At 48.3% G+C, this 25,244-nt stretch overlaps 1 protein-coding gene across 5 annotated transcripts in view; it reads left to right on the top strand.

Moving 5' to 3' along the window:
* LOC149339902 (uncharacterized) overlaps positions 1-25,244 on the top strand; it is a 553,936-nt gene that overhangs the window by 348,483 nt on the left and 180,209 nt on the right. Inside the window, exon 19 of one of the 5 annotated variants that reach the window (XR_016283568.1) lies at positions 4,278-4,326. The exons of the other annotated variants lie outside the window; for them this stretch is intronic. The gene's annotated coding sequence lies outside the window, so the exon portion shown is untranslated. The remainder of the gene's footprint in view (positions 1-4,277; positions 4,327-25,244) is intronic. 5 annotated transcript variants of the gene reach the window in all.

The following is a 25,244-nucleotide window of genomic DNA, read 5'->3' as shown; positions in this document are numbered from 1 at the left end:
TTTATCTGCCTTGGATGTTGGGAAAGTTTCCAGGAAGTTTAACGGGGACGTTAGCGCCTGGAGATAGGCCGGGGGCGAGAAATAGTGAGAGTGTGTAGCGAGATTACATTTTTCTGCGCATGAAAATTAAAAGATTGGTGGAAGTTTGGAGTCGCCCGAACGGGGAGGTCAGAGTATTTGGCTCGGCCCCCGGGGTTCTCAGAAACCGCGGTCATCTCCGTCGTGGCTGCTGCTGTCCATCTGCCGCATGTTCGGTTGTGTGGCCGCGCTGATAATTGAATTAGCGCTGCCCGCATCGTGTGCGGGTCTCATCGGCCGTCCTTGAAGCGCACGTTAAGGAGCCGACCTAACATTGTCGCAACCGGGCAGAGTTGAGGGTGAAACGAAGTAAAACTGTACGGCGAACATTCTGAGCGTCAGCGCCAACGATTCGCATCTGCGCCCAGTACTTTTCGTAGGCATGGCATAATTAGACGACAGCTTCTTTCTTTACTGTGTGATTTCTCCTGTACCTTTTTTTTTCGGTTTTCATCGAGTTCTGTGTCTCATCGATGTGGTCGTTTTGAACAGAATGTGCTATGAAGATATGGACGAACTCTTTTTGGCACTTTCCTAATTGCCCACTTTATTGAGGTCCTGACAGCTATGAGCGCCACGTGCTTGGTATGCGTTGCGTCTTACAGTGGGTTATAAGGGAGGCTTTCGGAGAAATATATTCGTTCCGGAAAACGCGCTGTACTTGGATGGTTTTACGCACATGTATAGCGTAACGCACATCCATTGCTTGAGGTAAACCGAACGTACACTGTAATTCCTCGTTCTCTGTTTCAAGGAAACTACATTATGCGCAGACCAACTTACTGACAACGTGAGCCGCAGAAAAATGTTTTCGCGCATCGATACCTTGTCGTCCTAGCAAGTTTTGACTCTTAGCAAATTGCTGCTGAAAAGGCAGCTAGCTGCATTCAATAGAAATCACAGGCAGCACTTCTTGGAGATCCGCCAAGACTTCCGCTGGCCGTGTCTTTTGGTACCAGAGAGCATTGCTGCAAATTCCTGCAAATATATCGGTGTAGGATGGCAACTACTCGGCGCCTTTGGAATATTCAAAAATCATAGAAGCCATTAGTTAAGATCGCGGTCTGTTGCGCAGTAGGGAAACCGAGCAGAGCACACCCAGAACCCGCAGTTTGGCCGTCCTTGCTTTTTTTTGGTAGCTTCTTTCGGGGTTTCTCGAGCGGCCGCCGCTCCAGCGCCGTTTGAATGGGTTTATTTTTAAAATAAACCTACAACTGCACGCATGAACGGCGGATAGCCGACTCCGAAATAGCTGACTACGAAAAGGCCTTGCAAGGTCGCGTTCGAGGCGCACAGCGAAGACAACGCGTGTACCCTTGGGGATTCGGGGGTTTCGCGCGTACGTTATTGCTTTCAACGGTACACCGCATGACGGAACGGATGTCCTGGAGACGGGCAGCAAAGGGTGCGAACGCGATTTGGGCACTGCTGCAGTTCCGACGCATGCTGTTTGCTTTTTCAGTTTGAACAAAATTCATCGATCACCTCTGACAAGCTCATTTCCTTTTGGCCGCTAAGAAGATCTCCAGAATACTGGGAAAAGGGATTTTGGGGTGGCTTTCTGGCGCGAAAAGGAGAGATTGATTCTTGGGAGGTGAAATGAAGGGACTCGCAGAAGTCCGAGATGGACTTCGCTTAAGCAAAAGTTTGACGGGACAGCCAGCACGTGTAATAAAGTGTACATAAGGTCTAGAAGAAGTGTAGTCTGTTCAGCAACGTGTCGTCGGATCACCGAGCCATGAAAAAAACATCAAGATCAACACCGTCGATCGTAAATCACCAGCATCGATCCTTGCCGCAAACTGCAAGGTTCACTCCGTCTGTAACCTTTTTCGTGTAAGGTGAATACGTATTCACTCACTCTCTCACTCACTCACTCACGCACTCGCTCAGTCACTCACTCTCACTCACTCACGCACTCGCTCGCTCACACTCACTCACCCTCACGCACTCACTCTCACTCACTCACTCACTCTCACTCACGCACTCACGCTCACTCACGCACTCTCACGCACTCACTCTCACGCACTCACGCACTCACTCTCACTCACTCTTACTCACTCACCCTCACGCACTCACACTCACTCACTCTCACGCACTCCCTCACTCACTCTCACTCACGCACTCACTCTCACTCACTATTACTCACTCACGCACTCGCTCAGTCACTCACTCGCTCTCACTCACTCACGCACTCGCTCGCTCACTCACTCACTCGCTCACTCCCGCACTCACTCACGCACTCGCTCGCTCACTCACTCACTCGCTCACTCCCGCACTCACTCACTCACTCACTCTCACTCACTCATTCACTCTCACTCACTCGCTCGCTCGCTCACTCACTCACGCACTCGCTCGCTCACTCACTCACTCACTCACTCACTCACTCACTCACTCACTCACGCACTCGTTCACACTCACTCACTCTCACTCACCCTCACGCACTCACTCACTCACTCACCCTCACGCACTCACTCACTCTCACGCACTCACTCACTCTCACTCACGCACTCACTCTCACTCACGCACTCACTCTCACTCACTCTTACTCACTCACTCTCACTCACTCTCGCTCACGCACTCACTCACTCTCACTCACTCAGACTCACTCACTCTCACTCACTCGCTCACTCACTCACTCACTCGCTCACCCACTCACTCACTCGCTCACTCACTCACTGGTTTTGAAATGGAATCCCTGGGTTTTTTCGGACTTGAACCCCAATTATTTTGCCAGCCGCCGTCGTGTTTGTTTCCACTGTCACGTTCTCCTAGGTAAGCAGTTAATTGCCACCCTCAGTGGCATACTGCAACTACGCTATTTTCGCGCGTGTCCCGTCGTCTGGGCACCGCTTCGCCGTATAATTTTTTTTTTGTATCTTGGCATGCGCCCTGGCTTCTTCCGCGCACTGTTGCTGCTGGCTATTTCAGTGAGCCCGCGTTGCTGAGTCACTTTTCGCGTGAATGTTTTTGCTTTTGGTGTTGCGGCGCAGACACGGCATGGAAGTGCTGTCAGGCCGAATTATTGCAAGACGAGGACCGAGTCGGTTGCGTTACTGTCTTGCTAATCGGATTGTCGGCTTACCTGTGCACAAGTTTCGCTCAGACTTTCTGATAAACATCCGTGGATAGGGAGGAAAGCTGTTCTTTGTAAGTCATGGCGGGCTTGTTTCCTTTAGGCTGTGTCTGCATATCCTTGCTCAGCACCAGTGTTCAAGCTGGGGGCCTTTTTTTTTGTTTAACCATTCGTAGGGCTGCTGGTCTGTACGGCGCCGAACGCTGGTGAAACGACAGTATTCGAGAGAACTTTAAGACCGACCTCATTTCCGTTTTCTTAAACTTGGCTGTCGATCGTTTGAGCTTAGATATATGTGATGTGGTATCGATCAGTGGGCCCGTTTAAAACATTCTTGCGCACACCAAGTGTCATGAGATTAAGTAATGCATTAAGAAATAAATCCGCCCTTGTATTAGTGACCAGGATGGTGTTTAAACGTGCGGCATAACCGAATCGTAGAAAGCATCTTCGGATGAATTGCGCTAGTGGAGACACATTAACCTGTGTTTAAAATATTGGGAGGAAGGTGCCATGCACTGCAATCGAGCTGCACCAAAGAGCTGCATAATCTAGTGACCAGCGCTTCTGAAGAGTAGTCCTGATCCTGAAGAGCCCGAACGCAGTGTCCATCTTAGCTTTTCTCTTTAATTGAACTAACCTGTTCATTTCGTTCACGTCAACATTCAACATCGTTTATGGCGGTTGAGGTACTTGAAAAAAAAAATGGTTGTAGGGGGAAGTGAAAGTGGTATTTTTGTAGATTCTCTTCGAGCTTGCAAATATCGTAAGTCGCCGTACCACGCTTTCGGTTCTGCAACATGCTTCGTTCTAGGAACGTGCCAGCCGCTGTTTAAGATTCTAGACGGAATATTTTTCTTAAAAGGCGTTCGTACAGGAGGCAACGCTGTACCAAAATATTGTGTATTCGCCCACATGCAGTCAAACGCTCACATCGTGAATTTTTGTGTTCGTAATCGATTAGGAAAGCTCGCTAGTCCACCGATAGTTGAGCGCCACTGTTAGCCTGACTCTGCAGTCTGAACTTCGAATTCTTCGCCCTCCAGGGACTGGCGTTTGTGTTTAATCTGGCGCTAATACGGCCATCCGTGGTTAAATGTCGTTTTTCATTTCCTCTTTACAGGTACGTCATTTACCTTACTCGGATCTTCTTTATTCGTGCAGCATATAAGGTGAGCAGGTTCCACGATTTATTTTCTTACTTCTGCTGGTTTTTCTGTTTGTTTTATTTTCAGCAGGAAAACCTGCGATATCTCGTTTTCTCTTAGTGTTTTCTTTTTTCTTTCATTGCTGGCGAAGTTTCACAGGTACAGTCCGGCCCAGATATATCGAAACCGTATATTTGACATTAATTATTGCAAGCGCGCAAATTATCTTTTTGAAAATCCTGTATAAAGGCATAGGGAAGCCGCGCACTATATCAAGCTCAATTTCGCGATAATTAGGTATATCGAAATGGCCGCCGCGCCCCTGCAACTGGCGTTTTTTTTTTTTTTTTTTAAGTCAAGCAGGGTACTGTATGGCGGTTCTTAATTGAGAACACACTTGCTGAAAATAACATAACGTCTCGAGGAACTTTTGCCTGGTTGGTTTTCTGTGTGGGCTGCCTGCCTTTTTTTCTGTGAGTGGCTCTCGGCGCTCCGCACTTGATCAGGGTTAGTGCGCTGGTCTAAGTACAGAACTCTCCAATGATGGAATTCCGATGGTAAGAAAGCTAGGCTTGCCACGCGTTCACGTTAACGGTAATTTCCCAGAGACGTGAGCTCAATGAGGGCGCACAAAAAATCGATGACCCGTTGTGACGGCGAAGTTTATACTGGAATGCACATATGAATAAAGACGTAGTCGCCTTGCAGCCAGTCATGTCTGCTTGATAAAATTTCGTTACTGCAAGTTCTGGTAACGCGCCTTTGCATGGATTTGTGTTTTCATGAACTGTGCAACCACGAATCAACGCTGTGTCTCTCCTTACCTTGACCCGGGTGTACTCGTTTCCCGTGTGTTCTTTTTTCTTACTCTGGTCCTTGCGACATGCACGGAATAAATGCCGTTCACTCAGAGGTGATGGTATCGTGATGGTAATTATCGTGATGGTAATGGTCATGATCTCACCGACCTCCTCCTTCTCCGATATGCCGTGGCGAGTTTGGCGCAGGGCTAAGGCCTCTATAGTCATGCTCAGTGCTGTTCCTACGATGAGGAAACGAGGTTCTACCTAGCACGTTCGTTGTGGGCATTTGGCACTCGGGCGCTGCCGTGGCCGCTTCGTGTCGCCACCCGTTGTTTGCTCGGCAACTGGCGCTGTCGTCAGCGTGATTAACGACCGCGCGTTTCTCTCGCTGCAACGCTTCTTCGCCGTGCAGCGCCCCCTTCTCCCTTCGGCGGGCACCTTCACGGCGAACCGCAAGGGTGTGTCTTATTTGTGGTAATTTTGCCCATGCAGCAGCGGATGCGTTAATCTTATATCCGGCGCATGCAGTGTCTCGGACCTGCCGTTTGCATCCCTCAGGGCTATACCTGCTGAATCGTTTGCTGTTACTGTTCGAAACCGTTGCAGCGTGCACGACCTCCCTAGTTTCGCAGCACTAGGGGCGCACTGCTTACAGGGCCTTCAGGCACCAGCCTCGTAGGCGAACGTTCTTCCCCGTGCTGGCTTGTGTCCATCGCAGCATCGTTTCTTAGCGCGCGCGTTAAGGAAAGTAGACCCTCTCATGAATTTGCAAAGCCGCCTGTAAACTTCTCTGCTGCTTCTCTGGAGACGGTGTGCAACAACGCGAAGCAAAACAGATAAGAATCTGGAGTGAGCTGCTGCTTTGTTTTGTTCTTCTGACGCACCAGTGCGCTTTCTTGAATAGACGGCAGGCAGTAAAACAAAGAAGTCGTAAAAGAAGAAATAAAAGAGTATGTCTCCTCACCCTCCCTCTGGCGCGTGATTGTCTTGCACTTACCCAAGCCTGGCGCGTGCGGAGCTCTCAAGCCGCACAGTCTGCGATGCTTCGCTGGCGTTGTAGTTCGCCATGTTGCTGAAACATGCTGCTCTTCCTGCATGGCGCTGAAACCTTGCTCGTGTTTTTTATGGCCGAGCAACCCGTGCAGTACGCAGTTTCACGAACAAAGCACTGGTGCACTGTCGGCTGATTTGCATAAAGAATCAAACGCTGTCGTCAGATGGCTGAGACGGCTGAGGCATATTTTCCCCTTCTTTTGTTCTTGTCTCGCTCATTACTGTTACGCCGTGACTAAACGAATGGTTTCTCTTGGTACCCTAACACGAACTTCTGCAGTTTCTGTCGGTTGCGAAACTCAACTTCCGTCGCGGTTGGTTGGGCTCCTGGTTCTGCAAACCTTAATTGGTATAACTGTCGTAACTGGCTAACTCAGCAATCATTTACTTCGTTCTATACGCTTGGTGGACCGTGCTTAGCTTCTGGCGCTTGGGTCCATATTGTTCTGACGGCTCTTTCAGCTGACTTAGCACCCATATGCTCTTGATTATTAAGCGGCGCCTCCGGCTACTCGCCGCCAGCGCATTTACCTTCGGCTGTGGTTTTGTGCATAGCAGTGCGGCGCTTCGGCCCCTGTATTTGCTACGCGACATGCCACAGAAGTTTTCAAAACCACGCGTTCACTACTACCGCGGCCACGTCGGTGAGAAGAATGAGTTAAGGAAACGTTGCGAGTAGGCCGAGCTCGTGTTTCCTTCTGGCTTTTGGAGTGACCTTTTAAAGCAGGCCTTCCGAAATTTCTTGACCTCGGAGAACGCCACCGGCTTTAAAAATGAAATACGCATAAAGAGTGCAGATACAAGGCGCTCAAGAGTGCTCGCGTTGCATCAAACGCTTGGGAGCGCGTTTTCTGCAAGGTGGCGGAAAGAAGGTTAGAACGCGCTAATGTGAGCGGAAAATAGGTGCCCCTGTTTGCCGACAGTTATTGCGCTGCTCGTTAATGCCCGAGACCGCTGCCGATTAAGTATAACTTCGGCGGCAGGAACGCGCTTAATAAAAAAAAACTTAAGAAGTGAAAGATATTAACCTAGTTCGGCGTAAACTGTGGATACCGTATTCATAGTCATGCCAGAACAGACAGTTCATTGTCGTTTAAACTACGTGACTCCGACAAATTAGGAGAAAGCAGAGCGCGTCTTCCGTATAGCGGCGTAGTTTGTCGCCCGAGGGCGGTGTCACTCGCTTGGAGAAGTTCCACCTCGTTTCATTAGGCGGAGAGACCCGCAGCGGATGCGAAGACTGCTTGGTGACGCGCCTGACTGCTCCCTGTTGTAGCTCCTGGAGAACAAACGGTTGGCCTTACAGAAAGTTTGTGACCCCGAACTACCTTCCGAAGGTGCCGCGGGGACGTTGGTAACGAGCGATCAGGCGTGTGCGACGCGGCTGCCAGCACCACCCTCGACGGAATGGAGCGTCGGAACCCGTCTAGGGAATCGCCTTTCGGTTCTCAGTCCGCTTTGTATAAAATAACTGTTCTCACTCGTTGGAATTTGAATGAGTGATGTTCGCGACTTGTTCTGCCTACGGCATGAACAAGTTAGTAGTTTCGGGTACGTAAATGAAAGAAAAAAGTACAAAATAAGAACAGGGCTCCCGCATTGCGGTGCGCGCGGTATCCAGAATGCACTTCCGTTGAACTATTGTGATACATTCCAGCGGCTAAATAGACGGGGACGAAGGTAGACGAGACAGGACGAACGCCGGACTTCAGCTGAGGTTTTTTTCACAAACATTCCCTGTGTTTTTAGCCGCTGGAATGTCTGACAATAATACTACCAACCAACTAGCCCAACTTTCTACGCTTAACTTCCGTTGAAACTCTAGGCACCACGAAGCCTGCCTTGTTTGAAGGTTTATTTCGCAACCAGGTGTTGCGAGGAAAATATATGGGAACGAGCTGTACAGACAGCTTTAGGGATCCAAATTTCTTGTTGAAAGAGTGGCATTGACAGTGGCGGGAACATTTTAGCTTGTTAATTGTGAAATGTTATCTTCTTAGTCCCCTTGTTAGGACCCTGAACTACAGAGTAAACAGGTGGCACTGTTTAGTAAGCTTACGGCCGAGGGATCGCCTCGTTGCGACAGGTGGAGCGCATTGTTTACGAAGAAATCACCGTTAACCAACAGCATTGCGTGCTTATTATAGGAAAATTGAAGGGGCTGTGAAACACTGCTTGACGTGAGGCCGGCTATACCTCAGGTGAATTTTTTATGTCCCACAGATGCTGACTCAAAACGCATTACAGGAATCGGCGTATAGGAACGGCAATTATTCAGTGAAGATATTTGAAATACAAGCAAACAAAATGCTGCCCTCAACTCTTCTTTAGCGATGCTTCCCATTCTTATTTCACTTTCGCAATGGCAGCACTGGGTGGGACGAATCAAAACAGCCTATCTGAGCACGTCACGGAAGTTTGTACGCCATTGTTTCCTGTTCTCTGTAACACGTTCTTTTCTATACTGGCAGCGTCGTTTTCATGGTTACAATAATCACGTGGACACCCAGCTGGCCCAGTAGTGCTGTATCGTCACGTCAACATCGCAGAAGGAAACATTGATTAATAGCCTTCCCTTATTTATTCGAATCTGAGCTCCAAATATTGCGACGGAGTGACGAACTGCGCGATATACTTTTAGCATAGCGCGTACCGCCTACCGTGCCCCGCCATTGTGCACGCACCGATTGGCCCCAACGTGGCAGGCGAGCGCGCTGTTGGCGGTAACGTGGCGCCATGTGGCGACGCTTCCCGGCGATCCTCCTCAAGCTTCGATGTGCAGTGGTAAATGTGAAACAAATGACTTCGTTCCTTGCGTCCTTCCTTGGGACCGAAACGAGGGCTTGTAGGCTGCAGTGGCTCAGTGAGATCGATTCCTCCTAGCCGTTCTCTGGTGCTTATAGAGTACCTATAAGTATTATATGCTACGTCATGGATGTATACAGACAGATGAAAAGTCATTCAATGCAAGAGGATAGCCAGAAGCTCTGGTGGTGTTTTTTTTTTTACTTGCTTTGCAGTGCTTTTACGTAAGGCAAACGTGTTGGTTTTGTTTTTTTAATATAAAACGCAAAAACGTGACAAAAGTATCTTATTCATTAACACAATTTGCACTATATTTGCAGTTTGTCTAATCACCAAGCTCCCACCCGATGATGTCATATGCACTGCTAAAAACCACCACTGTGTGGTGACACCGTCAGCGCCATGAATTAGTTTTGCAAGCTAATTAAAATATTAATAACATGAATGTATGCGATGGGACCAACGCTAATAGCACCACTATGACTCACCCTATTCAACCAACAGCCAAAACAGTGCACTGAATTGTGTTTCACGGTGCCTTTAAGCTCATGTGTCCGTGAAACTTAGTAGCTTCGCGTGGCAAACTGACATTTATTGTGCTACTCGATGCCTCTGCTTTTAAACCAAATATTGGTTGTTACATTATGTTGCTGTTTATCCAATTAAAGTTGCAGCGTTCAAGCAGCCCACCATCATGACGGTATCGATCTGTAACCTGACACACAGCTACTCTGTTTCAATTTTTTTTTCTTTTCCTGCAGGGAAATTTCGTCGCGCCGTGTTGGGGTTTTATCGATTTCTTAAAACAGCAGCGAGCTCGCTTTTTTTTTTTCTTGTGTGGTTCTGTTTGTCACGAGAGTATTGGCCTCAAGTCTCCGTCATTGTTTTCACGGTTTGCTTGCACAAAAGACGCTGTTTACCCGCGCGTAAACATGGCGGTGTTTTCCTTTTACTCAGTTTAGCTGCGACAGGACGCTGGAATAACGTCGTTTATGGTGCAACGACAGCGGTCGTTCGTAGAATCAGGACTCCTCCCGAAACGCTGAAAGGGACGCAGGGGGCACGAATATGCCTACTTTGTCTCCAAAGCTAGGAGTAAAGGGCGCGACTGGCAGTTGTTTCGCGAGATATTCTTGAGAGGATGTCTCGTCTATCAAGGGTTTTAAGGATTACCCTCTTGTAGCACAAAGACGTCTGCAGCAGGCTTTGAAAATAATTTTTTTTTTCTCTTTGCGCTCATAGACGCAAATCTTAAAATTGACCTAATAAGGGATGAAAGAGGATATAAACGTCTCCGCGCAGGCGAACAACTGCTCTTGCAAGTCTGCATACGATGAAAATCTCGAGCTACTTAGGCAGGGCAAATACGCAAAAAAAAAAAAAAGATACGGACGAGAAGAGCACAAGTCTGCTTTTTGTAGTTTTGCATATTCGATATGCATACCCGGATATATGGATTTGCGAGATGCTTGCGCATCTCATTTGCGCGTTGAAAGAGGAGTGTCTAGCATTTTTTTTTTGTGTATATACTCTCGTGATATACGGCCGCAAACAGTGGAGTACTTAAGGAATTATTTGATGTCGCTTTGCGGATGAGGTGGTCGGGTCGAAAACACTGATGGTGGGAGTCTTGGGGGAGGCGCACAGACATCACTCTTTCGCGTAATTTCTGAGTACAACGCTGCTGGCACTGTACAGCTCTGTGTCCTTGCCTGTTTCATATTTCTGTCATTTCGTGACAACATTTCCCTCTTCCTGACAACGCGCAGGGAGGGGGGGGGGGGGGGGGGGGGGGCACCAGCTGTTTTCTTTCCGAGGTCCGGTTCTCTTGAAAATCTGTGGCAGGCGTAAGCTTTGAAAGCTCGGCAAATCTAAATGAACTGTAGTAGCCGTGATGCCCTGGGGTCGAAAATTCATTGTTGCTTGTTTTGAGGGAACCCCTTACAATAGACTTCCTTTATGATAACCTTGAATTGACCGCGAAATTTTTTTTCTAGTTGGTCTCTCCACAAAAGCCCCCTATATAAGATATGTGGAACTGGTAAGTGTGTCCAAATATATCTTGCTTGAAAATCGTCAACAAAGAGGCCTTGCAGTGAGAAGACAACTTCTGAGTGGACATTTATTGCACTATGCATCAAATGAGCTGATGGGGGCCTGTAAAATAGGCAGTTCATTCACTTGAAAATGGCAATGGTCCAGTTTTTTTTTTTTTTTCTCGCCGTCTCTGTTTCTCTCTTCTGCAGCAACCTCTTATTTTTTGCATTCCCTTTTGCTGTGAGTGCTCCCATGGTTCCCGGCTCGCTATCCATGTGGCACATTTTGAAATCGCACGATTGTTCTCCCTCTTTCCACCTCTTATCTCGCTCCTTCCGCTTCCGGGCCAGTGCCTGCAGCGCGCCTTTCTTTCTCGCCTTTCTTTCTTTCTGTGACGCGCATTGCGTTACTGCGTAAAGTGGAAATTTGGCTCGTATCGAGCTGTTTAACTGCCAGTCAGCAAGCACATATTTGTGCAGTGTTGTAGTTATTTTTCAGGCATACATTGCAATGATTGAAAAGATAGTTCGAGATGTTGTTTCGCAATTACAGCGAGCGTTTCATTCAGTGGTTGAATTGGCAGACAAATTCCCCAAGTGCAGAGCACGGGGGAGCCCAGCTGAGAACTGGTGCGCCGGCATTCGTAAATATGGCATTCGATGTCGGCCGAGTCTTGCGCGCAGGAGATGAAGACTGGTGCTCTTTTCTTCCCAGAGATGGAGCCAGCTGTCGACAGAGAAGGCGCGGGGGGAACACGTTTTCTAGCGCACGGCGTTCTCATTGCCTGAGATCGCCGCAGCCTTCACAGTGATGCAAACAGCTTGTGAGGTGGAGTATGCATGCCTTTCCGTCCACCAATGGAAACGCGCACACTTCGGTACCGCGTGACGCCGATATCTGGCGCGCCTGCCTACATCGCCCACACAAGAGCGCACCACCGGATTAACTGTTCCCTGCAACAGAGCGCATCCCATTAGGGTTCCTTCCCCGCACTTTGGCCCGAATGTGCGGAAAAAGCTTCTTACGGGGAAGACTGCTTTCTTTTTTTGCCTAATTCTTGTATCGTGAGTGCATTTCGGAAGCTCCGCAAAAACCGTTGCGTGAAGTTGCCGCGGTTCGCGGTGGTTGAGAACTTTCTTCTTAACTGAGACACGCGAACTGGTTCAGTTTAAGGGGATTTTCTTTCTACTGCGAAAGCGGTATCAGTGCCCGAACACGAAACAGCTGGCGTCTATCTGTATCTCTGTAGCATCGAAGAGTGAGGCGTCCATCTTCCAGCAGCACGAACTACGACCCGCCTCCCTACCGCACCCCAGCATTGCCAAGAAAAGCCGCCGAGTATAGTATTCGATTACGCAATCCAAGCATAGAAACTTCCCATAGCTGAGCCTGAACGTTTCTCGTCCTTAAGGGCGTTGCGAAGCTGTGGCGCAAGTAGAAAGCAGAGATTTAGCGAAAATCGAGCACACTGGAACCGAGCGCAATGGTATCTCCAATCAGCCTCTTTGTGCCTTTTTTATTTATCACAACGCAAGTTTAGACTGGCGCTTCGGTCAGATACGCGTACCTTTCAGCGCGCTAGCTGCGCGCAGGTTAGGAAAACATTGCCTCTCAGTGCCTAAACTTGCGTCACCGACATGCATTTCCCAATAGCCAGTGGGGTTAGTGCAGAGGCATTGAAACATAAACCTGATGCCCCAGGGAGACTGCGTCGAACTCTTGCTCTAAAAATGCCGCAGTGCTTCTTGTCGTCGTCATGTGAACCTCGTCGAAGGTGCGGTATCATTGGCTGCATCTCGTCTCTTTGATGTTGGCTGGTTGCGCGGAGAGCCTTTGTCTACGGTGACTTTTGCTCAGCGCTGAGGGTTCGTTTTATTGCGCGCAAGTTTTTGACTGAAGAGGTGTGACGCTCCTTTCTGCGATATCTTTGTAGGGAGCGCAGGAGTCTTTTCCGTTTTGTTTTCTTTTACTGCCACGGACATCTTGGGGAGAACCGCTGTGCATGTGCTTTGACGACTCATTGAGAGTCACTTATTTTGTATATTATTTAGCGTTGCAGTGCTCGTGTGGCAGAACTCACTACGCGAGGTTACGGGCATGGATAGGCTTCCGGATCCCCTTGATCATATATCTACATAGATCGTCTCCTTCGATTCTGGTTCGTTTTTTATTTCTATGGGATCGTATAGGGGGCCCGTTTAGGCGTTTTCCCGATGATTTATGGCTGTCGCACTTGGTGAGGCGGCGGTTTCTGGGGCAAAGGTTGTGCGCTTCCAAATTGTCGCACAAGTGCGGGACAGATCTCTTTCGAATCTGCGTGCGGCCTAACGCAGAAGTGCTAGCCGCAACTTGCGCCAGCCGTCGTTTGGGAGTCGAACCGTTTACCAATACATGCAGGGGTGCCTGTGGTCATGCTATCAGCGTCAATGGCTTGGGTGTCTGCGGGGAGCGGCTATGATATCGGTTTCACGTAATCAGCGATTGAATGTCCCCCTTTGGTAATATTTTTTGTTCTTTCTGATAGTCGCCCACTGTGACCTTTGAAACACATGTATGTATGCTTGAATGCTTTGTTGCGGATTTATAGCTCGGCTCGGTGTCTTCCTGTGTGGTGCGGCAAAACGATTACGAACCTGCTGGAACTTCGCTTCGGTTTCTTAGCCGGTCGTTCGCATGCAAATTCTCGCAGCCTTGTCGTCCGTCACAAGTATCATTAACTGCCGCATCGCCTTCCTCCAAAATGCGTAAATTTTTGCTTGGAGTCAATTTGAAAAAAGAAACACCAAAGTGTCCATTGAGGTCAGCTTCTTTGCTATCCAGTGTCTATTGCTTTTCTACGCCTTCTGCTAACTTATTGCTCCGGGTTCGGTCTGTCGGCGTCAACCCTTTCAGCATTCTCGCTCCCCTGTCGTCTGTCTCGCGCCTCTTATGTCCTGCACTAGTTGACAATCTCTTATTGATCTGAAATTGCTTGCACTGCCCCCCTGAACTTCTGAATTGTCCAGTGCGTTTATATTTGTGATGATTTGTTACGTTTCTCCTGTTTTTCTTTTATAACAGTGCCAAAAGCGGCGCGTGTTGTCGTATTTCGTCATCTCTCCTGGTCAGCTCGGCGTTATACCACGGAACTGGAAATTGCCGCTTTGTATGCCGAAAGGCACTCGAACACGCCGCAGTGAATGGCTGCCGGTTGTTTCTCGCGCACAGATGGGCGGCGCCGAGTAGTGTCGAGTGCTTCCTTTGTTTTCCCGTCTGGGCAGAGTAAGCGCTGCGCGCCCGTCGCCGGAAGATTGCGTCGTCGGCGCCCCCTGCTCTTCCTGACCGCTGGGGCGCGCTATCGTCGAGAAACACCGGTCTCCTTCCGTCGGGTGATTGGGTCGCCCCGCACTCGCGTGTGTGCTGTGCGGCCGATTGCGCCGGCTAGTCTCCGAGCGCCGCTGTTTCGAAAGGAGGGGTGCTGCTCGCACTTCGTCCCGCGCAGCGTTGCCTGTGCCGCCTGTGCGGGCGCTTGCGCCCCTCCGCCTGTTTGTCTGTTTGGTTTGCTCTGCCGACTGACGGGGAGCCAGCCGTCCCTCGTTTAGCTCGGGTCTGCCGTGATTTTGTCCTTCGCTGGTCAGCAGCGCTTGCGAGTGTGCGTGCGTAAGCAGGCAAGCGAGACATAAACAGTATCCTCTCCAGAGACGGCTGTTTGAATGAGAGTCGGCTCTTTAGTGTTGCATTATGTGTAATGTTCCTTCCGGCAGTCGTGAACGATGTCAGATTCCAATCATTCCTTACGCGAGCGGCCCGCCTAACCACAAGTCTTAAGCACGCACACGATGAGTTATCTCGCCCAAATAACGAAATAATACCTTCTCTTTGTGTACCTTGCCAAGTATACGGACGCCATCTTAGAGGCACCTGTGCTTGTGGCTTCGATCCGCACAACGGAGTCAAGAAGTCTGGGGTCTGCCAGCGGTCTGAAATAGCAATTTAAGCACGTAATCGACTGGTATGTAGCGATCGGTTCCTTTTTTCTCTCTCTCTCTCTCTTTCTTTTCTTTTTGCACCGCCGCGTGTCAAAACCGCGTGCTTGCGTATTACGATGGAGCTCTAACCAATTTTGCGATTAGTTGGCTTTTCTTTTTTTCAGGCACCTTTATTATCTATTCTGCGTATACAGCGCATTACGCACTGCAAGGATCGCTCTTGCTTTGCATCGCTGTCTTAGCCTAGTCGTTTCGGTTTCTTCGAGTCGACGGCGTCGGTAGTGTCCGACCCACAGGAATGGAAGGCGCCTCCACAACCGCCTCGCAGGAAAACAGTGAAATTGGTCGTCCCCGCTCTCCTGTTTCGTTTGCCCTTCGCCACTTGGGCTACGTGGCGACTCCGAAGTCGGCGCGATGTTGCATCGGGGCACTTTGATTTCGAAACCTATCATGTGCAGCCGACAGAATCACAGAACACGTGTAGCGATCTGGAGCTCAGCAAGCAGTGATTTCTAAACGCGGTTACTTCCTAATGCAAGCAAAAAAAAAAAGATGGAATAGGCATAATCTTTATGCAAGAAACGGTAACGGCACAGAGCCAATAAATGCCTTTCATAAATGCAATAAAATTGGAGAGGAACACACTTTAAGGGTATGACGCGATAGCCCAGCATGACTGCAATCATCCCATGCTGTAATGACTCCGTCAATCATTTAGTTAGCCAGCTAGCACTGATCTATCACTGGCCGTACTGTTGGAGTAAGGGGCCGTCGTTTTTTAGTTGAACTCAGTTTATCGTGATATTCTCCGGGTAATATTAGGAATTAGTTCGCGCCCGCTAATCTTCGGCCAGAAGGAGTTTTGGAAGATGTTCGCGTTTTCGGCTAGATCACGTCTTTTACCCACATCCAGTCAGCCCTGGAGCAGGGAGCCGAAGCAGCCCAGTAACATTGTTTCGCGTATCTCATGATTATTTGGTCGTAGTGGCACGTTCCTTTGTCTTTATTCGCCTCGCTACCGGGCAGATCTCTGCCGAAAGGCTCACGTTTCAGCAACACGGTTTAGGCGTTGGTCCTAAGCAGCTACGCATTGCCCTTACGCATTACACGTTACGCTGGAAAACTTTCTACTGGCGTTCGGGATGGTGGGCCAGTCCGTACCTCATCTTTGTTCTATGGGAGTAAGTGTGATGGAGCCGTGGTAACACTTCTGCCTCAAGAGAGCGCTTTTTTTATGTTTTCGAGTTCTTAGAAATCCTTTTTTTATTTTTTAAGATAATTTCTGGCGCCGCTACAGCCCGCTTTCTGCGTTGGCAGCTGCTCATTCGCAGAAGCCGGCTTTGCAAGCTTCCGTTGAAAAAGCTGTTACCGCCTTCCAGCGCGGAGGACTTCCTGCTGCCGGATTTCCTGGTTCCGACGCCGTCTACGTGGCGTTCATGTGCACCTTTTTTTGTTTGTCGTTGTTTTGTATAAGCTGCTGTGGAATGGTAAAGTTCTAGGGCAGGCAAGTAATAGAAGAACCCCTGGAGAAATTAATATAGCTGTTTATCCGATTTTTTTCCTCCTCTTTCTTGCTCCACTGCTCTTATTTCACCTAATCTCCCGCGGTCCTTGTAGTCTCTTAATGTCAGAGTTCACTCCTCCCATCGCCGGCCGTGTCCATTCTTTAGTTCCCCCCTGATCTTGGTTTGTTTTTCGCGCTTGAACTATGCTCCATCTTATATGAAGACGTCTCCTGCTCGGCGAATTGCGTAACGTTATTTGCTTAGTTACTGCTGTCCGGTAAAATTTGCTTGGCTCAAGCATCACCCTTAGATGGCCGGCCTGGGTCGGCCTAGGCTTGAGCAACAAATTCTGGTAGCGTCGCGCCGAGAACTTATTCTGTACACACTAGGCTGGTTCACAGGCGCGTAAAAAATCACATTTAATAGCAGTTATGAGATTGACATAACTAATATCATATGTTTATCTTCCGGACACACTACTCTCCAAAGGCATAATCTAACTATAACCCCGTTTCCTTCGCGTAACGACACTTTCAAGTATTCATTCCTCTCGCACAATAGTTGACTGGAATCAGCTGAAAAACAACGCCGTTTCTGCACCAACATTAACTGCGTTTTTGTCAAGTTTAGAGTAATGCTCTTTCTTGTATTATTTGCTATTTTGCTTCTTTGTTGTAACGGTGTGTGCGAAAGTTTCACCTTATATTTATTTGTTGTTGTTGGGGCCAACTTTGCCTTGCATGTTTATTATGCTTTCCATTGTGCTTTCCAGTGCTTTTTTCTATGCATGCCAGTGTTTTAAATCACGCTTATACAACCCTGCTAAAATCACCATGTGGTGATTGCAGTATCTACAAATAAATAAATAAATTCTTTCTTTTCTCTAGCGCTTTGCCGATACTTCGCCCACATCAAAGTAATAGCACTGCTGAAGGCAGCAATTATGTCGTTCACATAATACAGTGAAAATTTGATGGGATGAGCATCAGCTTATTTCGCTGAAGTGATCAATGGGGCCACGGATTTAACATCGAACTCTTGACTAAAGGAACCGTTTCGGACGCCCTCAAACCTATGTTCCTCTTCAGCTTGCGTATCTCGCCGTGGTCCGCATTCGCTAGTTTCGTGAGCTGTGTTTTTGGTCATACTTGCAATGAAAACGTTATAAATATTTTAGCATCGCGTCGAGCATACTTAAAGCCTTAAGGTCTTAAGACCACTTTGTATTCAAGGTGCGGTTGTTTGTGCCGACATATTACCCGCTTCACTTTACGAAAATGTTGTAGAGTAAAAGCATTATCTTCATTTGAACGCTGTGTTCGCATCTCTGGTATCCTTGACGCTCCCTAAGCCGAGCTTAATCTGCCCGTTAAGAAGCTCAGAGTAGGCGCGAATAATTTTGGGGACAATGGCTCTTGTCAGTAGAGGCGTTCTCGCATCTTCGAGCCCCTCCGAGGTTCATTATTTGCCGTAATGTCGACCCTTTGTGGTCCGTTTTGAATCCGCATAATGGAACCGTTTCATTAACATATCTGCATTGTTCCCACCTCTCACGAGAAGTTCGCTGAAGGCTCCATTGGCCGAGAATTTTTATTCAATGGCGACCGTGGCTTGGATGCTGCGGATATTGTTTGCTCCTGTTTTATTACGCCTCGCCTTCTCTTTGACCAATCTGAGGAAGCCTTCGAGAAATTTTTATGCTTTTGTTCGTTGCTCTTTTCTTGCACTTTATTTTTGTTTGTAATGTCCATGGAACCTAGCGCAGGATAGCCAAGCTATCCTTGTCCTTTCGCTCCTCGACAATGTTTTCCACTCATTGGATCGCTCCGTGCCTCTCCGTGCGTTTCATCCGACGAACCGCGCATTCGGTAATCGGCAATCGCCCAGAGCCGATAGAGTATTCTTTTTCCCGCTGGGAAACTAGCTGCCTTCGTAGCGGGGAGCACGCAGAAAAACTACATAACTGGCTCCATTTATTTCGCTTATCTCTTATCGGATTGCCAACATATTCAGAATTTATTTATTATTTTTTTTTGCATGCGTGCTTATCTGCAACTTCGAACATCATACGTCCTTTCGAATGCGCAGGTTGTAACCTACGACTTAGATAGGTACAGCCTTTGTCAAAAGTTTGGAGCCCAGGGGGTTTTCTTTTGAGCCACACTGTGTCGTTCTTAATGGATCTCTAGCGCTCCAAATTTCCTGGACATGAGAAGGTTTCTGGTACTGCCTCCAGCAATAGGTAGGACTTCCATGAATACTCCTGGAGTCCCAATATAAAGCTTGAAAGTGAACCCCCTGGGCTCTAAACTTTTGACAAAGACTGTGCAATTATGGGCATTAGTAATAATCGCATCGTAAGGCTAGCGTGAACGTTTACCAACCATTAAAACTCAGTTACGGAGGCTCTTTTGCGCAACAGCCAAGGGACGTCGCGTGTGAGTTATTATTCATGTGAGCAGAGTTCATCGATTGGCGCCTAAAACGTAGTTCTGCATTAGTTGGCTGCCTCGAACGGCGCTACACGGGCCATTAGTTTTGGACATCAGCTTAAGCCTCACCAGTAATGAAAAAAAGCGTTAGGTTCGGCGTTTGTGCAACGATACTCAGCTGGATGTCTTTTTGCTTATTTAACGAGGGCTAGATATTGACGTGAACTGTTCAAGAGGAGGCACATTAATGCACACGGAGAGCTCTCTCGTTCACATTGGCTGCCTACCTCATTCACGATAACTGGTATCGCTCCGTTCTTTCAGTTTCTGATTCCAACCTGACCTTCCATTAAACCATATTTTTTAGTCAGTATATTTGGTCTCATCGTGTGGCACGCATTTTTCTTTATTTTCTTGCGGCCGCTTTTCCGCACGCAGTTCAGTCAGCTTTAGTCCCGAGTCTCCGTTCAGTCTTCATCTGTTACGGCCAGTCAAGAGAAGCAGGGATTCAGACGAACAGCGTCTGACCTGCGTTTGTGCAAACTGTCAGCGTAGGCAGGCGTACAGAGCGGCTTTTCTCTTTGTTTGGGTCCTCCTTGGATGCCACTCTCGCTCCGGGCTCCGGTCTGCGAATGCTGTCATCGTTTTCTTGTCGTTCATGCTGGGTCTGACACGTGCGTCGTTCAGCGTTGCAGCGGTGTCCGGTGGGAACGAGGTAGCAGCTTTGCAAGACATCTCTCTACGTGTCTGGCAGTTATTGGGTGACAGTAATTTTGAGAGTAAGTTGTTTGTGACTGGCGCGTGACTTTTGACAAGCCTTGGCTTTTATTTTCTGCTCCTCGATGCTTTATCCTCTTCTTGATCCTGTAAGTTCAATATCTTTGCAAGTGTTGCGCTTTGGACGATCTAATCTACACTCTCGGTTAAAAGTCTACGATCCGTTGACTACGTGGAAATACACGATTTTCTTGAAATCAAGGCTCTGAACGTGGAAATTAAGGGTGAACTTTGCTGTTCAGATTAGAATATTCCACCTACAAGGCCCAGTTTGATGCTGCAGGTGTACTCAGCGAAGAAACCTGAACATTTAACTACACTCGTGGTCCGCACACTTGTGCTCCCGCCTCTACTTAGCGCCGGAACCGTGTAATTCTGCAATAATTTATAGTGGCGAGCTTCACGCCGTTTATCCTAACATTCCCATGACCTAAACATTACCGGGGGCCATCGCACGAGCTTTCTTGTCAGGTCAGTTTCTTAGTAAAAAAGAAAGTAATAGTCCGATGACGAATTCGTTGACACATTGATTGATAGAGCAGAACGGTGCTGCATCCTTTTATGTATCTCTTAATTTTTACTTGTTGCCCTCCTCCTTGGTTCTGTAACGTGCACTATGGCATAAATGAAAATTAAAAATAAGTCCGATGCAATATATGAATTGACTTCGTGCTGAACCGTAGCAGCTGCGTGGTGGCAGTAAGTGTTTTATGACACGTATGCTCGCTTCCTGTCCTTTGTTTCGTGCCATATCGTTTTCTGCTCGTGTACTGCAGATGTTCTTCCATGATGGACATAGAGGAAAGACTGAATGAAGAGAGAGTTAGATATGATATTAAACGGAGGGGACAAAAAACGGCAAACTGGCTCGGGCCAGTATATACAGAATTCAGTTTTCCAACTTCAGCGCTGTTGCGCTATTTTTTGGGAAGGCCCGCTCAATTCTAATGTTGTCGACTGAAGTTTCGCGAGCGCGGACCCCTCTGTAATTGAACTTTAGCCGACAGCCCCTGCAGACCGGAATGAGCTGCAGCCCATAACTGTTGATATCCGTCACTTTTCGGAACTGAAATTGCTGCGCGGGGCCCCGAAGCACGAAACGCAATTACCCTCGGGACGCGGACGGCCGTAGTTCCGCGTAATTTTCCAGCGGATCGCGTCGGCATTTGCCGACGGCCTTCCTTTCCTCGAGGCTGCCCTGCTCGATGTAATGGCATGTCAAGACGATGTCGCGACGTGGGTTTTCTCCGAAGTGGGGAACACTTAATCGGGGTTGTGGATGAGCGTACGGGAAGGAACTTGTAGCACGCCTGACAGTGCAGCAGTTAGACACGTGCCTTCCTTCTCTGCCCTTCGCAATTCTAGAGCACAGACCGGACGACTTACAAGGTGCAGAGAATCTGTTTCTGCGAGTTCATTTCATTTCATTTATTTTCTCCTTAAGGGCCCGATGGCATTACATAAGGGGGAGGCGAATTAACATGATGTACAAAATCTTGAACGTGGAAAAATGTGAAGAGCAAAATACAAAATACAATGAAGGCAAGCAAAAACAAAAGCAAGGAAAAAAAAAATACAGTAAAAAATGCAGACATACATCTAAGTCAAATAACAGCAAGCAAGCAAGCGCACGGAAACAAATTTACACCAAGGCGCAGAAATGCAACTAAACTAAGTAACAAAAGAGTACAAAGGGGACAGTCTATTCAGGATGGCTGAAGTTTTAGCTTATTACGGAATTGTTTTCTGTCTGTGCATTCGGCTATGTTTTCGGGTAAGGAATTCCATAAGACTATTGCATGAGGGAAAAATGAGCTACTCATTGCAAGGGTGCAGGTGGAAATTCGTGCTAGATACTGGCTGTGGCTTAAACGGGAAGATCTTCTTAGTGGTGTTGTTAGTAGCTCATGTCTGGACCGTGGGTGATAATAGAATGTGTGAAGAAGGCACAAACGGGATATGATGCGGCCTGATCTGCCTCTTCGTTCTTGTTTTTTTTTTTTTTGCCCATTGCCATTGCTATGATTCTTGCTGGAAGCACATTGTTGTGCTTTCCGTGGGCGTCGTGTTGGTGTGACGTTGTCGGTGCTGTCTTTGTTGCGCGTCCCTAATCGACGTCCTTGATGGTTACCTCCCATTTGCATCCCTCTTCCTCAGTGAGGTACAGCGAACTGGAGGCGTGTCCTGGTTGTCCTTCCTTTTTGCTTCTTTCCACATCCCTCTCTCTCCTTTCTGCAAGCCGCACGTGTTTGCTAAATCGAATGAACTTGCCACCCGAGGGCAGCTGCACCTCCAAGCTCCTCTGTCATTCGGAGAACTGGAGCCCTACGAGAACGACGAGCGTGGACCGCTACCAGTGCTTCAATTCTGCGGATTCAGTTACTCTGGCAACTTGACGATGGCAGTTCTTGGGAGCACAGGAGCTCCCCTTTGCTACTCGTTCTCAGGTTGTGCTCTAACGTGTGGATGTCGTTAGGCTGTCGCTAGGTGTGCCATAAAGGCAGTGTTCCAGACCAAGGAAAGAAAAGACAGCTCTAAACAATGCAGAAGTTGGAAGAAGGAAAGCTATGCATCTGTATTTGTGGCATTTTATTCGGTTTTCGCCAAATTTTTGGGCTACCTTGCGTTTTTTTTTCTCCCGTTCTTTCGCTCATTGGAAAGAAAGTCTGGCGCTCCTCCTTAACAAGTGACATGCTCTCATGGAAAGAGCGTAAGTCGCAACCGCGGTGGTGGCATTTCGGTGGAGGCGAAATTTTCGAGGTCCGACCACCCCAGGTGGTCAAAATTATCTGAAGCCCTCCATTATGGCGTCTCTCGTAGCCTGAGTCGCTTTGGGACGTTAAACCCCACCAAACTAAACCAAACCAAACCTAACCAAGAAAGCCTAACAGAGCCCGGGCCAGTTTCAAAGCGTCATATAAGAAAGTTGGCATTTCTTTCTAAAAACATTACCTTTTGGGTAACGCAACGGAAAACAAACGGTGCCTCCAGCAAATTCTGCTAAAAAGGAGAATGGATTCTGGCAGCTGTGTTCACAGATGTGCATAAACAAAACTCTTGGAATCGGTACAGGTATGAAAACGCTCAATGAAGCCTTGCATCTTGACTACATGTCAAAAGCATCATAGAGCGGCATACAGCGAGAGCCTCAGATGTCTCCGCATGCATACGCGTATGCGCCTTACCTTCTGTCGTGTTTACAGTCTTCAAACCCGCTGACGGCATGCAAAAGATTCCCCGTGACTCATATACAACGTTTTGTGTCTGTTTATGAGGCGCGTGTGCGCTCCTTCGGTTTTCTGTGTTCAGGCGTATTTACTTCTCGAGCAAATATTCGGGAAGGACGGTGCGCATGCCCTGCGCTTTTTGTGCCCTAAAAGCCGACTTGAACATGCCTGCCGTGTTTGTTTGTTCCTCCACTGGCGCTGTTTGCGCTTGTCTCGACCGTAGATGCGTCTGCTTTCTTTCGCAAGCAGTGGCAGTGGTGGATGTATAGCGTTGCATCTCTCAGTGCTTGAGACGTTTACCTGTAGTCGCTGTCTAGGTCTTCCTCGCAAAGAGCGAACGTGTGTCCTTTGACAGCGTTCTGCCGAGATTGATGTCCTTGCAACATAAGGGGTTGTAGAGTTTCGAAAACATGGGACGTGATGTTTCTGGTATCGCCTCAGGTTACGTACCAAAACTCGTCTCGTGCAGAATCCACCCGAAGCACGCACATTCTTCTGCTTCTCAGCATCCTAGACATTCATCGTTTTGTGTCTCTTTGTCATCGGTGCTGTCGTTACCCAGGTGAAGTATTCGCGCGCCACTCGCAGGTGTGAAACCTTTTTCTCCGTAGCGCGCTGCTGTGTGGCCATGCAAAACAGGACCGTGAAAAGCGTTATGGGATATTAGCGATTTCTTTTTCATCTTCAAATGCACGGACGCGAAATCTTGCTGCTTTTCTGCCGATCATCTTTTTTTTTTTTTTCAGTTCACAAGAATGCTCTTTCAACAGATCTCTGCGAATGTCATGCATCTGCACTGAACGACACTTCTCTCTGCTCAGGCGCCGAGCTCAAGGCCGTTTTTAGCTTATATCTTCCTTTTCTGGATTTAGACATCTTTAGGCTTTAGCCTTTGGTCGCCCAGCCCGTCACGGGGTCGATTCCTTGCTGCAGCGTATGCATTTCGATGGAGAGCAAATGCTGCTCCTCTTGCCCCCCCCTCCCAAAAAAAAAAATTATCTCGTCGTTGATAGCAGTTGTGAGTTCGAAACAAATTGCGAGAAAGGCGTTGCTCATCTTGGGACTGTTAATAAAATGGTAGCCGCATGTCGGTGTTGTCCAGGGTATATGACAGCTGGACGAGCCCCTGCCTTCGCCAGCTTTGTTCTTCGAGCTAGGGAGCGCGCATGTCTTCCCTCGCTGCTTTCGCAGCCTTAGGGGCCTCCGCCATAAGCGGCTTTCTTTCGGCGAATATAACGCTCAAATTCGTTGCCCACTCTTGGAGATTTACTTGCCGCCGCGTTCAACTGCTCCTCTTTACCCTGCTGGCCATTGGGCGCTTAGCGTCCCTCGTTGCTTTCGCGGTTGGACCCGCCACAGCTGTTCGCCTTCTCGTCTTCGTGTGCGTATGCATAAAACTGCCTCTGGCGACATGAATTAGCGTTTATATCACTTGGTTCTGCAGTCGCGGCAGTGCCATTACTGGGACCGACCATTTGGAGCCGTAGAAGAAAGCGATGAAAAATGAACAAATTGGGGCGCGTAGAGCAAGATGCTGCCAGTTAACGCACGTTGCGCGAGAAGTGCGACTCCAAGGCACCGCAACAGCAGCTGCGGCGATTGCCCTGTAGTGCGAGACATCAGGACGCAAGCTGCTATGTTGGCTTTGGCGCTTATTTGTATTCCTGTGGGGTTACTTATTGTACTATGTTTTTTTTTTTTGTTCACTCGATACCATTCGGACAGAAAACATTGGATTGTTTGAGAAAGATTCAGATTCGTCAGCGTGTTCGGCCTCAGGTGCGCCACTGTTTCCGGGCGATCGTCGCCTAATTTGCCCAGAATGGGAGCTAAAAGCATTTATTAGGGAAGACGGCCTGCTGCCGCAGGAGAGCCGCCACGCTCGCCTGAGAAAGACGCGAAAGCGCAAGATGCACTTGCTCGAGAGTTTAGGATTGAGATTTTTTTTCGCGCAGAAGGGGGGGTGGAGAGTGCGAATTTCGCTACGATGATTCTCCTGCGGCTGTTGCCTGTTGCCATTGCCACTGATACGAGAGGAGAGTCGTTTTCCTGTGCGAGTATATTTTACTTCTGAAATGGGTTTATTTTGACTTCGGTTTCCGAGTATTTGTTGACGCCGGCTGTTCCCTCCACTGTACTGCTTGGTTTCATTATGACGAAGTATAAGCGCTTCTTCTCGGGACGGCGTTTCTTCGATTTTCGTCTTCCGCGCATCTTATCCGCTAGACAAATCTCCGCCGCGAAATAAAATGTGCTACGCAGAAAAGACAGTAAAATTCATTTTGTTTGGTTTGGTTTATGGGGGTTTAACGTCCCAAAGTGACTAAGGCTATGA

Source organism: Amblyomma mixtum, chromosome 6 (genome assembly GCF_055824585.1).
Source record: "Amblyomma mixtum isolate Tamu chromosome 6, ASM5582458v1, whole genome shotgun sequence".
NCBI classification, from domain to species: domain Eukaryota; kingdom Metazoa; phylum Arthropoda; class Arachnida; order Ixodida; family Ixodidae; genus Amblyomma; species Amblyomma mixtum.
Note: the sequence above shows the minus strand (reverse complement) of the source record. Positions and strands in the feature narration are given on the sequence as shown.